The sequence below is a fragment of the Cupressus sempervirens genome, chromosome 4 (assembly GCF_028749045.1).
Source record: "Cupressus sempervirens isolate cs-2001-9-10 chromosome 4, ASM2874904v1, whole genome shotgun sequence".
Classification (NCBI taxonomy): Eukaryota; Viridiplantae; Streptophyta; class Pinopsida; order Cupressales; family Cupressaceae; genus Cupressus; species Cupressus sempervirens.
Window position 1 is genome coordinate 348745691 of NC_143121.1, and position 14593 is coordinate 348760283.

The following is a 14593-nucleotide window of genomic DNA, read 5'->3' on the forward strand; positions in this document are numbered from 1 at the left end:
CAAGTAGATAGTCCGATATAGATAAATTGGTGGTTCGTTGGGCGAAACATTCAATTTTTATGATTTCTGTTTCATCGATGGGAGACACAATGAAATGTACTACCTCTCTCGGGTACTACGTTCATTAATATTGTATCTAACCCAAATTAGTTCTCTGAGTTTCTCGTTTGCTCCAAATTGGTACGTATATTTCCATATCTAAAATCTTGGAGATTGCCGAGAAAGTTGTTGTTTGATGTAACATCATGGATGATAGCCTCCCACAAATCATCGCATTGTATAGGCAACAACTACCCAGCCAATTATTTCGACTGGTTGGGTATGACGCCATTTCCCTCCTCCGTCTTCCTTTTGCTTCTCCCCATGCAGGGACGACACATCGCGACAGACTTTCGTACCATCAGCTAGACCCCGCGGCAGTACACTGACGAAAACCGTAAATTGAAATATTTCTTCTCTCCTAATTGATTTTGCATGCTTGGAAATCCCAAATATATTGTTATAGGATGTTGTTCCATTTAAATGTTTGAAATTCTTGTTTTGCGGTAGGTTCATAAAGTAATGTAAAAATGAAGCGTTGAGCTCTACATTGTATGACATTGTTATTAAATTTTTATTTTTATTTCTATATCGAAAACATGCGTCAAATAACTTGTTTATAATTTTTTGAAAAGCCTTGAACTAAAAGTTAAATAACAATTCCACTTTTTTATTATTGTTCTATAAAAATCTTGTTATTGTAACAACATGTGCAAAAATGAGGCTTTAATTTTTTATCATTGATTGGAACAATATTTGGTTGAATGATAAAAAAATTTAGGTTTTGATTTTTTTTATAGATTTATTTTGAGCATCAACATTTATTTTTAACACATTAGAATGAAATAATGTTGGATATGGAAATAATAAAGTTGATTGATTAAAATTATTATAAAGAGAAAAATTATTTTAATTCTTAAGAGCTTAATATTATGAATGCTTTTACTAATTAAATAAAATATAAAAGTATTCAAATTATTGCCAATCATTTTTCCTACATGTTGTTTACCCCTATCAACATTGTTATATCATATTTTTTAGATTCATCTTCTTATGTTTACTTTTTCACACTTCTAGAACATTGTATTTTACTCTAAGAAAAGTTGAAAGATAAAAGATGAAATTGATTGATATGGAAAATTAATTTATCACCTAAAATTGTAACAAAAAATAATAAAACACATTGATGCTAAAATTAAATTTGGGTCATACTACATGATCCATCAACATGTTGATCTTTACTTTATTTCTAATTATTGCTTCATCGTGATGATCATTAGCTGTAACTCAGTTCATAAGTACAAGAAAATAACACGATGGAAACTATGTAACTATGTAGATCAAAATTACATTAAAAATTTCACATTTTATTTTATTAGTGAAAAAAAAAATTATTAAATAAGATACTAATAAATAATTATTATTTTTACAAAATATAATGTTACAAATTTATAGTAATGTCAAATATACTCTTAATCTATATGAGTATAATAATCTATATGAATATAATTTTATTATATGGTTAACTTATTGTTATCAAATTGATTATATATATAATTAATAATATAAAAATATATTATATTATTTAATATTAATATATATTAATATTAAATAAATATCCCTAATGTTTATATATATTAAATAAATGCCACCAATGTTTATTTAATACTAATATATATATATATATATATATATATATATATATAAAATTAAATATTAATATTAAATAAAATATAATAATTATAATTTAATTGGTTATCTATTTTATAGTATAAAAATCTATTCTAATTAAATCTCCTTAAATATAAATGTAACAGCATGTGCAAAAATGAGGCTTTAATTTTTTTATCATTGATTGAAACAATGATAAAAAAAATTAAAGCCTCAGTTTTGCACATGTTGTTACATTTATATTTAAGGAGATTTAATTAGAATAGATTTTTATACTATAAAATAGATATCCAATTAAATTATAATTATTATATTTTATTTAATATTAATATTTAATTATATATATATAACTAAATATTAGTATTAAATAAACATTGGTGGCATTTATTTAATATATATAAACATTAGGGATATTTATTTAATATTAATATATATTAATATTAAATAATATAATATATTTATATATTATTAATTATATATATAATCAATTTGATAACAATAAGTTAAACATATAATAAAATTATATTCATATAGATTATTATACTCATATAGATTAAGAGTATATTTGACATTACTATAAATTTGTAACATTATATTTTGTAAAAATAATAATTATTTATTAGTATCTTATTTAATAATTTTTTTTTCACTAATAAAATAAAATGTGAAATTTTTAATGTAATTTTGATCTACATAGTTACATATTTGCCATCATATTATTTTCTTGTACTTTTGAACTAAGTTACAGCTAATGATCATCATGATGAAGCAATAATTAGAAATAAAGTAAAGATCAACATGTTGATGGATCATGTAGTATGACCCAAATTTACTTTTAGCATCAATATGTTTTATTATTTTTTGTTACAATTTTAGGTGATAAATTAATTTTCCATATCAATCAATTTCATCTTTTATCTTTCAACTTTTCTTAGAGTAAAATACAATGTTCTAGAAGTGTGAAAAAGTAAACATAAGAAGATGAATCTAAAAAATATGATATAACAATGTTGGTAGGGGTAAACAACATGTAGGAAAAATGATTGGCAATAATTTGAATACTTTTATATTTTATTTAATTAGTAAAAGCATTCATAATATTAAGCTCTTAAGAATTAAAATAATTTTTCTCTTTATAATAATTTTAATCAATCAACTTTATTATTTCCATATCCAACATTATTTCATTCTAATGTGTTAAAAATAAATGTTGATGCTAAAAATAAATCTATAAAATAAATCAAAACCTAAAATCTTTTATCATTCAACCAATATTGTTTCAATCAATGATAAAAAATTAAAGCCTCATTTTTGCACATGTTGTTACAATAACAAGATTTTTATAGAACAATAATAAAAAAGTGGAATTGTTATTTAACTTTTAGTTCAAGGCTTTTCAAAAAATTATAAACAAGTTATTTGACGCATGTTTCCGATATAGAAATTTTTTTTTTTTTAATAACAATGTCATACAATGTAGACCTCGACGCTTCATTTTTACATTACTTTATGAACCTACCGCAAAACAAGAATTTCAAAAATTTAAATGGAACACCATCCTATAACAATATATTTGGGATTTCTAGGCATGCGAAATCAGTTAGGAGAGAAGAAATATTTCAATTTACGATTTTCATCAGTGTACTGCCGTGGGGTCTGGCTGACGGTACGGAAGTCTGCCGCGATGTGCCGTCCTTGCATGGGGAGAAGCGAAAGGAAGACGGAGGAGGGAAATGGTGTCATACCCAGCCAATCAAAATAATTGGTTGGGTAGCCGTTGCCCATCGTATAATGCTATTCTATGAATGTCATTTTCTAAAATTCCACTAGAATACGTTAATGGAGATTTAATAAGAAACAAAACACAGCTGTTTAGTAAATAACAAAACTTATTGGAGTTGTTGTTGAGAAATTTACAACTTAGTAGTAAGGGTGATAATAAAAATGTGCAGATATGTCTTTAGTTTTCCAAATAAGATGAAGAATTACTGTTGATGTTATTAGAGAATATAAAACTAATTTTCCACAGATACAGATATGTCAATTTCATAGAATGAAGTGGCTAGTGATAAGTATTTTTTTTAATGTTTTTTTGTAGAAATCAAAATAATTTTATTAAATTGGAAAAAAATGCACCCATGATTATAATCTCATATTATCTTTGCGTTCCTATGTAATATGCATATTTCATTTTAATTTTCATCTTCAATGCTTGATGATGGTATCATGGGCATCATACTTTTCATATTCAAATAGTTAAACATCTTTTGAATTTATAGGACATCACCTAAATGTTTTGAGCATTATTTATTTGAAATAATTAATAATTATTGATTGTTCTATTCATTCTCATAAAAGATGTGTTCTTATGAACTTCTAATAAAGCATGGCTAAATGAGTTTTACTCAAGAGCTACATAGTCAAAATCCTAATAGCAATATGACAAATTACATTGTAGAAAATGTCTTCTACTTATCTCTCTTTAACGAGCTTGTAACTTAGTGTTGATGATCTATGTCCTGTGCAAAAGGCTCTATAGTTATTTAACACAATTTGAAGACTCAAAACAATCACACGATGTAGTTATTGTCACTAAAGTTTTAATAAAACTTAAAATATACCAAGGGACTCAATTTGTTTATACACAATTTTGTCTTTCTATTGATTTCATGCTAATATAAAGTACATTACCTAATGGTGAAATGAAATAATCTTCATTAAAATTTGAAAAAAAATGCATACACTAATGAGCTATTGACTTGGTGGTCACCAACTCCTCTAGGGTTTAGGGCATGGATTAATACCCTCTTGTGGGTCTGGGTAACTTTGGAGTTTGTGACATTCACTGATAGGTGGAGTTCTTGGTGCAACAAAAAATGTATCAACAATTGTTATTAGAGCCTTGGATCACATGTTTGAATCTTAGGAGGTCTCCTTCATTCCATCGGTGCAGAACCCTTGTTCGGTGCTGAGAGGGAGATTGTTGACCTAATGGGAAGCACCTCCTCTGAGGTTCAAGACATCGCTTAATTGCTTCTCATGGATCTAATTAAGTCTAGTTGTTGTGACATTCATTCGTAGCTCGAGTTTTTGGTGCAATGGAAAAAATATCAAGTTGAACATGTGATTTTTTATTATATTAATGAAAAACATTAAACTATAAAGGTGTATAAAATAAATATACTCATAATACACACTATAAATATTTTGTATGAATTATCCTCATCATTATAGTATATGAGTCATATTGATACTTTCATGATTTTGAACAATATAAAATAATTATTTGTGGCCAACCTTATTAGTTAAAAAATCTCCATAAAAATGTCAAAAGGAAAGCTACAAAAATATTAATACTACTTTTTAGTTCAAAAGAGGTGATCTTCTCGATACTCCCATTTCCTAGAGTTACTCTAGTCTCTTTGTTGTTGTTATTTTAGAAACTTGTGAAGATTTGGTGGTTGAGCTCTATGAGGACACGTCCATGAAGAGAAACACTACTCATATTGAGCCACCAAGGATTAAGGATCCATTCAGAGGGAAAAAGTTTCTCTGAAATATCTTCATGAAGAGGGTTTGATCCCTTCTAGGGAATAAATTGAGGGCCATGAGAAAAGGCTCTATGTTCAATTCATCGACTCCTAAAAGGATTGATGTGGTACCGGTAATGGTGTCTCATTTGAAGTCAATGAGAATGGTAGTGGGATATCCTTGGAAGAGATGAATTGAAGGAAATTAACTAGGGTTGTGGGTGAAGCATGTTTGAGAAAGTTCATTTGAATGGGCGAGTAAATTAAATGGTTCGATGTTCATTTTTCTTGTGAAAAACTTCTAGAGCATTGGGATATGGTTTATTACACTCTCATGAGGTACATTAATCTTGAAGATAGTTTTAAGGTCATGTACTATTATCACTTTCAGACCCTCAATCACTTTAGGAATATGGAAATTATATCCTTTTCTTATTTTTTGCTATACTCTATTGAATATTGTGTATAGAATGGGCATAAGAAAAGAGATGAGGGAAAGAACTATACCATTTATCACCAAGCTCTTATGTTTCATCTCTATAAATTTTATAAGGCTTTTAACCCTCAAGTGCAAAATCTCACCCCTCACCTCTTAAAGAATCTAGTACTCCCCAAGCTTCTTCATATTCATGCCATACCATAGATGATAAAAATCCCTTCTCCACCCCTAAGTAGATTAAATTTTAAAAAATTGAGGTCATGGATGTGAATAGTGATGGAGTTACGAGCAAGAATAAAATCTTTGGGACTAGTAAGATTCAGAGAGAAAGGAATCCCTATACCTTTCTTGGTCAAGATAGAGCAATTAGCTCAAACTTTACTAAGAAACTAAGAAGAAAGTTTTTCATAAACCTAAAAGGAACCTCACAAGGAGAAATTATGTCAAGTTGGAGGATAAGGATATAGCTAGTGAAGACAAGGGTTAGCATACCACCATTTGTGTTTAATACAACCCTATACAGTCATGTGTGTTAGATACTTTAAATTTTAAAGGTAGTACCCCTGAGTCTATGGTAGAGGGTGATGTTAGTGATCAATGGATTGTCATCTCCTATATTAGAAAATTGAACATTGATACTCAAAATCTAGTGATTGCAAAGAATGGGAAGACTTAAGGAACCTTTGGGAGGATATAATAAGAAGGGGGATAATTCTATTCTACCAAAAACCTTTGATGGTCATACACTGGTGAAGGATTTTTTTATCTAGGATGGACTAAACCATTAATTCCCTAATCAAGAAGACTAATGATTTGGAGGACAAGTTTTATGACTGGTGATTTTCTCTCTATGGCTTCCTAGTGGATGATTGGTTGTGGCTCTTACTAGAGATTTCACATAAAGATAAGAAGGAGAGTTAGCACCTAGTTCCATTCTTTTTGTTTTTGGTGTTTTTATGAATTTATTGTATAGCCCATGGGGCTCTCTATGTTAATAATTGGACTTGGGTTATGCCATCATGAATTAAATAGGATAGGTTTATATGTATTTGTGGTATTTTGATTACTATAGATTGTAGTAACTTTAGATATATAAATAACTTTCTTTTGGATTTTGTTTTTTTTAATATTAAGGAAAGGGGTAGGTTAATCTAATGGCAAAGACTTATAATTGATGTTCATCTGAGATATTTTGTGTTTGGGTTAACTCCCATGTTGGCTACACTTAATATCAAAAATGTTGATACCAAGTTTTATATTCATAAACCTTGAAAACAAACATTACTCACCATAGATACAGTATAATAGTTTTTATTATTTGATTGTTGTTAGTATTTGATGGATATGTATACCAATGACTACTACAATATAAGCTTAATGTTTTGGATATTGATTATTCATTTCTAAAATGGACATAAATATAAAAACCAAAAATTGATAGAATAATATAAAAATATAACACAAGCAATATAACTAGCTACATTTTGTCAATTTTTGTCATTATCTCTTACTCGTGGATTGTAAGTATTTAAAAAATAAATAAATAAATAAATTAAAAGTAAGAACTATTTAGATTATTCTTGCACCAAAAAATTGACCTCTCAATGTTCAATCCAACTATTAGAGCTCTAGAAGATAAAATAAGCTCTCAAATGAAATCATGAATCAAGTGAGGGATATTGGTCCACTATGAATAATGCCCCTTCCAATTTTATTCATTGTGAAATGCAAGAATTTTAACATATGACCAAGCTATATTAACACTTGTTATGTATTGGGGTTTGCTATTGTACCAAAATATTCACCTATAAATGATTGATACAACCAATGGCCTTATAGAAGAAACTAGAGGCTCTTCAACCATACCATGAATTCAATTAGAGACACTAGCCTACTACCAAAAAAACTAAATTGTATGTTTAACTAAAATGATGATATCTAATAAATAGATAGGATATTCAGACTTAATATATGTCCCACTACATAAGGAAAACCAACATACAATCATAATAACATATCTATATAAAGAAAACAAAATCTCAAAAGAATCTACATGGAAGCATTGCCATCATGAGTTGAAATCCTAATAAAGCATTTGATTTTGATTAGTTTCTATAGGGGATTAACTTCATCATGTTAAGGCCACCATGTAAGATAAATTTATTTGTTTTTGGGTATCAACATGTTTGTTAATAATAGAATTAAAATAAGTCAAGAATGATCATTTATCTTTCTTTATCTTTGGTTATAATATATTTTCAATTGTTGAAAAGATTTTAGGGTCAATAATTTTAGTTTTATTATTGTACAAGCATTAATTTCCTTATATTTTAGTAAATACTATATGCTCATGTCCTATGAATATTGTTTCTAGCTCCACGTTGTGATATTCCTTTTTTACGAATATATAGTAAATAAACCTTGATAAATGACCATAATATATAATAAGATAGCACATAAATATATAGGATACTCAAAAATAATATATGTGCCACTACATAAGGAAAACCAACATACAATCACAATAATATATCAACATAACAATAAAAAAACCTCAAAAGAATCTACGTGGGGACATTCTCATCATGAGTTAAAATTTTGATAAAGTATTTGATTTAGATTAGTTTCTATACAGGATTAAATTCATCACATTAAGGCCACCATGTAAGCTCAATTTATTAATTTTAGAATATCGATATATTTGTTAATAATAGGATTAAGCTAATTGAAGAATGATCATATATGTTTCTTTATCTTTGGTTTCAGTATATATTTTCAATTGTTGAAACCCTTTTAGTAATTTTAGTTCTATCATTGTACAAGCATTAATTTTCTTAGATTATAGTAAATACCATATTCTAATGTCATATGAATATTGTCTCCAACTCCACATTTCAATATTATTTTTATAAATATATAGTGTAAAAAACTTGATAAATGACCATGATAAGATAAATAAAATCAAAGAAAATATATTTATAGCCCTCTTAAAAGTGAAAAGGTAGATAGTAGAATTTTACAATTTTACATAGTTTTTTCACTTTCCATAGAAAAAAGCATATGATATTTATGCTATAGAGGACAATAAGGAGATAATTTTGCGATGCCTACTTAGACTATAGGGTATGTGTAAGATAATGGTCAATTAAACTATGGCCTTAAATAGTAGTAAAAGATCAACAAACTAGGGTTATGTCAACTTGACCTATTATTTTTAGGTAGTTATGAGTTTATTATATTAAAAATTTATAAGAAAATAATTTGTAGGAAATTGAATGTATTTTGTAACCTATTAGGCCTTATTTGAAGGGGAAAAAATTAGATTGGTCGATGTTTTTATATTTTAATGCAGCAATACAAAAGTTTTAGGACAAAAATAAAAATTAGGTGTGTAAATGGTCACCTTAATCAAAATTAAATGATAATATTGTCTAATACAATTTTAGAGATAATGAGTAGACACATGCCTAGATGTAACACATATTTTTTGGGTATTTTTATTCCATATAAATAATTAATCATGAATTTTATACTGTAATGTTTTTAGAATAAAAAACTCTCATGTTTGACTACCTTAATTAATTCATAAAATTAATTTTTTACTTTATTTTCTTTATAGTAGAAAAATCATAAAATGGGACCCATATGTTGTATTTCAAAAATATTATATCATTTGAAAGTTATAGCTTTTTATCAACTAGTATGTCAATCAACACTCTACAAGCATCTTCATTAGTAATTAAGTAATAATTACTTATCAATCTCATAATTTGACATCATTTATATTAATAGAATCTTCAGAGTGTTCTCCCAAAACTTATTTCATTTCATTGAATTTTAATGGAAAAGGAGTCCACAAATGGTTAGTTGAAGTTTGGATGTCAAATAAGCATGGGTTAATTTTTTTTTTTGAGTTGACCAAGTAGGCTTGATAAATATTGAGCCTAATTGGGTACCCAAAATCAATTCAAGTACCTAAAACCAAATTCAATACATAATCACGGATCGGTTACTTGATTAGTAGCCGCAAATGCAAAAATTTCAAATTTGTGAAATTTGGGACCACATTGCATATTTAAAATAAACTTTTTTACAAACATATATAAATATGTTTGAGTACTTCTACATAAGATATAATAATATGTGAATATTTTTATTTAGTATTTTATTAGATAATATTATATATGGTATTAAATGTTACTAAATAATATATTAGGATCATAGTATTGTATATTATTAAATATTATTCTATATTATCTATAATATTAAATGTTATATCATATTATAAATTTTCTATTATTATATAATATTAAATATATCTACTATAATATATATATTTAACATAAAATTAGATACATTATCTAATATGTGGTGGGTTATCTAGGGAACACCTTCCTAAGCCCTAGGACATCATCTACTGTGCTAATATGATATGCATTAACTTAAAGGATCAGCTTTAGGTACTTGAATTTTTACCGTTTCCCCATCCTCAACCATTTTAGAAATCTAGATCAAATCTCTTTTCTATTCCTCTTGTTGAATTCTATGGAAGGTATTATTTTCAAGGCAAGGAGAAAGGAGACGAGAAAACCCTTTTACCTCATCCACTTGGGTTTCATGAATAATTTTTATACCCATCAACTTGCCCAAAACCCACCACTCTTAGTTAACCCTCTAGCTATTGCTACCCCCCAAGTTTCTCATGACCCTTGCCCTAGCCCTTCCTAAAAAAAAATAGAAAATTCCCAACCCTCAAGTAAAAATTAGTCTCATAGACCTTGACATAGATACTACGAAGAGAAAATAGAGTGCTCATAGATCTAGCAAAGGCCTCCAATTGGAGAAGTTTAAGTCCCCTCCCAAATAGGTCTTTTGGTTGGAGTCTATTGAAAATGACATTAAACCCCCTAAGAAGAAGAAACCTGACAAGGACATTGACGAGAAGCCTAGCTCCAATCCTCCTAGCCCTTGAGGCTAACCCTTCCTTGACTAGAAGTGGTGGTGAGGACATTACTTCCCTCATGAAGGACACTCCTAAAGCAAGGGAAATAGACCAAAGAATATCCATAACCCTAGCTATTGCAAGGCTGGGCTTGATGAGCTTGAACAACTAATGAAAGATTTGGTAGATAATCATATTGGGGTTTGCTAAAGATTTAAAACATTGGCTGAGTTCTCCACTAAAGTGATTCATTTAATAGCTACCACCCTTTAGTTTATATAGGTGAATAAGGATTTGAAGGACCTAAGTAAGGAGAGTGAGACTTCTCACTCCATATATGGCTTCCCAACAAAGGACTAGATTAAGACCATCCTAGACAAACTTGTCAAGGAGGAGAGGGTGACTATGGAACAAGATGGTTTTGAGGAAAATGATGTTGAGGAACTTGATAAGAAGGAAAGTGGTTAGCCCAATTGGCTAATTTTATTTTTTTCAATAATCATATAATTTAATCTAAACTTGATTCCCTATGGGGATTTTTTTTATTTATATAAATTTAGTTTTTGGACTGATAGTAATATGTTCTACTAATGTTGGAGTACTTTTCTTGTTAATCTACTTGATCACTATAGGACTGATGTTGTTAGGGTAGTTATGGATTATGTTATATTTTTAAAGTTTAAAAATGGTATTGGTTAGATGATAGGGAGTAACCTCCAACTGATCTTTAAGCATTTTTGTATTTTGTGGTCAGTCGCCCATCTCTCTTGGCTACTATCTATATACTTCAAAAATATAGTATTAGAAATTATTATGTAGTACTATATATTTTATGAAATAAACATAATTTTATTTAATATTTTATATTATTTGATCAAACTAAGTTGTCATATTTTATTGTGTATCATGTTGCTAAATTCTAGCATAAGTGGTCAAAAGGGGTCACATGATACCATACCACTCCTTATGAGCCATTGGAACACAATATTTATCTCCCTAGGGGTCCTATGATCCCTAGAAGCACATATTGTCACATGAATGATTGAAAGGGGTAAAAGAGTAACCTACAACCCCTTTTAACCCATTTGAACACAACATATAGATCCCTAGGGGTCCTAGGACCCACAAGAATACATGCTCTCATGTAATTGGTTGAAAAGGATCATAGTGTATCCTATGACCCTTTATGATCCATTGGAACACATCTTTCATGTCATTAGAGGTCCCAAGAATCTTAAGAACACATGTTCTCATGTAAATGGTCGAAAGGGATCATAGGGTACCTTATGACCCATTGGGACTTAAAATGTATGTTACTAGGGCTCATAGGACCCCTAAGAATACATATTATCATGAAATCATCAAAAGGAATCACAGAGTAAACTATGACCCCTTTTGACCCATTGGAACATATATGCATGTCCCTACAAATACATGTTACCATATGGTTGGTTTAATAGGGGTGATATGACCCTTTTTGAGCCATTTTAACACATGTATGTCCTAGGGGTCTTAGGACCCCTATGAACACATTTTTTCAAGAAATTTGTTGAAATGAGTGATAGGGTTTCCTGCAATACCCTTATAACCGATCAAAACATAGCATGCATGTCCCTAGGTGTCTTAGGACCCCTTGGAGCATATATTATCATGTGATTTGTTGAAAGGGAACATAGGTTATCCTATGACCCCAAGTACAACCCTTTGGAACACATATTGTCATAGCACCCCTTATGACACATTGGAATACCACATCTATGTCCATAGGGTTCCTAGGAATCCTAGGAATACATGTTATCATGTGGATTGTCAAAAGGGGTCAATGGATAGCCTATAACCCTTTTTGACCCATTAGAACACAATGTGTATGTCTCTGGGGATCCTAAAATCCCTAAGAACACATGTTGTTTTGTAGTTGGTCGAAAGAGGAGATTGGGTATCCTACGACCCATTATGACCATTCTAACACAAATTTCATATCCCTAGAGATTCTATGAACCCAAGGAACATATGTTGTCATGTGAATGGTGAAAAAGTGTCATAGGGTATGCTACAACACCTTTTAACCCATTAGAACACAACATCTATGTCCCTTGGGGTCGTAGGACCCCTATTAACACAAGTTCTCATGTGATAGGTTGAAATGGTTCATACAGTTTCCTATCAACCCATATGGCCTTTTGAAACATAATATGCATGTCCCTAGGGGTCTTATGATCTTGAGAACACATGTTGTCATGTGAATGGTCAAAAGGGGTCTTAGGATAATCTACAACCTTTGATCACCCATTGGAACATAAAGTGTATATCTCTAGGGGTCCTTAGACACATAAGAACACATGTTATCATTTGAATTGTCAAAAGGGTCACAAGATATCCTACAACCAATTTCAACACATTTGAACATAATAGGTATGTCCCTATGGGTCCTTGGACCCCTAGAAGCATATTTTCTCATGTCAATGGTTGAAAGCATTCATAGGTTAACCTATGACCCCTTACAACACATTCAAACACAACATGCTTGCCAAACACATGTTGTCATGTGATTGGTTTAAATGGGTCACACATACCGATGACCCCTTACTACCCATTGGAACACAACATCCATGTCCCTGTGGGTCTTAAACCCCTAGAAATACATGTTTTCATGTAAATGTTGGAAAGTGGATGTAAGGTAACCGACAACTCCTTATTACCCTATTGATCATAACATAGATGTCGTCAAGGGTCCTATGACTCTAGGGAACACATGTTGTCATGTGAATGGTTGAAAGTAGAGATAGAGTGGCCCACGACCCATTAGGACACAACATGTATGTCCCCAGGGGTTCTAAGACTGGTAGAAATACATATTGTCATGTGAATGGTCAAAAGGGGTCATAGCTTACTGCTAAAACAAACCAAAACACATATTGTCATGTGAATGGTCAAAAGGGGTTTGAGGATAACCTACAAAAACTTATGACCCATTCAAACACAATGTGCATGTCCCTAGGGGTTCAAGGACCTCTAGGAACATATTTTGTCATTTTATTGGTCGTAAAGGGTCATAAGGTAGCATATGTAACCCCATAAGAACACAGCATGCATGTCCTTAAGATTCCTAGGATACCTAGGAACACATGTTGTCATAGGGTAACCCACAAAACCTTATGAACCATTCAAACACAACATGCATGTCCTGAACAAATGTTGTTATGTGAAGGGTTGAAAGGGTTACTAGGGAAACCTAGGACCTCTTATGAACCATTCGAACATAAAATCCATGTCCCTAGGGAACACATGTTGTCATATGAATAGTTGAAAGGGGTCATAAAATTACCTACAACCCCTTATGACTCATTAAAACACAACATGTTCATCCTTAGGTGTCCTAAAAGGACCAATAGGAGTACATGTTGTCATGTGAATTGTAAAAATGGGTCATAGTGTAATATATGACCCCTTATGACCCATTCAAACATAACATACATGTTCCTATGGATCTTACGACCCCTAGGGATGCATGTTGTCATGTGAATGGGAAAAAGGAGTCATAGGGTAACCCACAACCCCTTATGACATATTTGAACACAAAATGCATGTACCTAGTGGTCCTAGTACCCATAGGAACACATGTTGTCATGTGAATGGTCAAAATGTGTCATAGGATAACCTATGACCACTTATCACCCATTATAAAAGAACATGTATTTTCCTAGTTGTCTTACGACTTCTAGTAACACATGTTGTCATGTGAGTGGCTGAAAGGGGTCATAGTTTAACATGTGATCCCTTTCAACCCATTGAAACACAACATGTATGTCCCTAGAGGTCCTAGGATCCTTAGGAACACATATTGTCATCTTAATGGTCAAAAGTGGTCATAGGCTAATCATAGACCCCTTTAAACCCATTAAAACATAACAATGTCCCTAGGGTTCTTAGGACCCCAAGGAACTAGTGCAAGGCTAAGAAATGCTAAGGTCT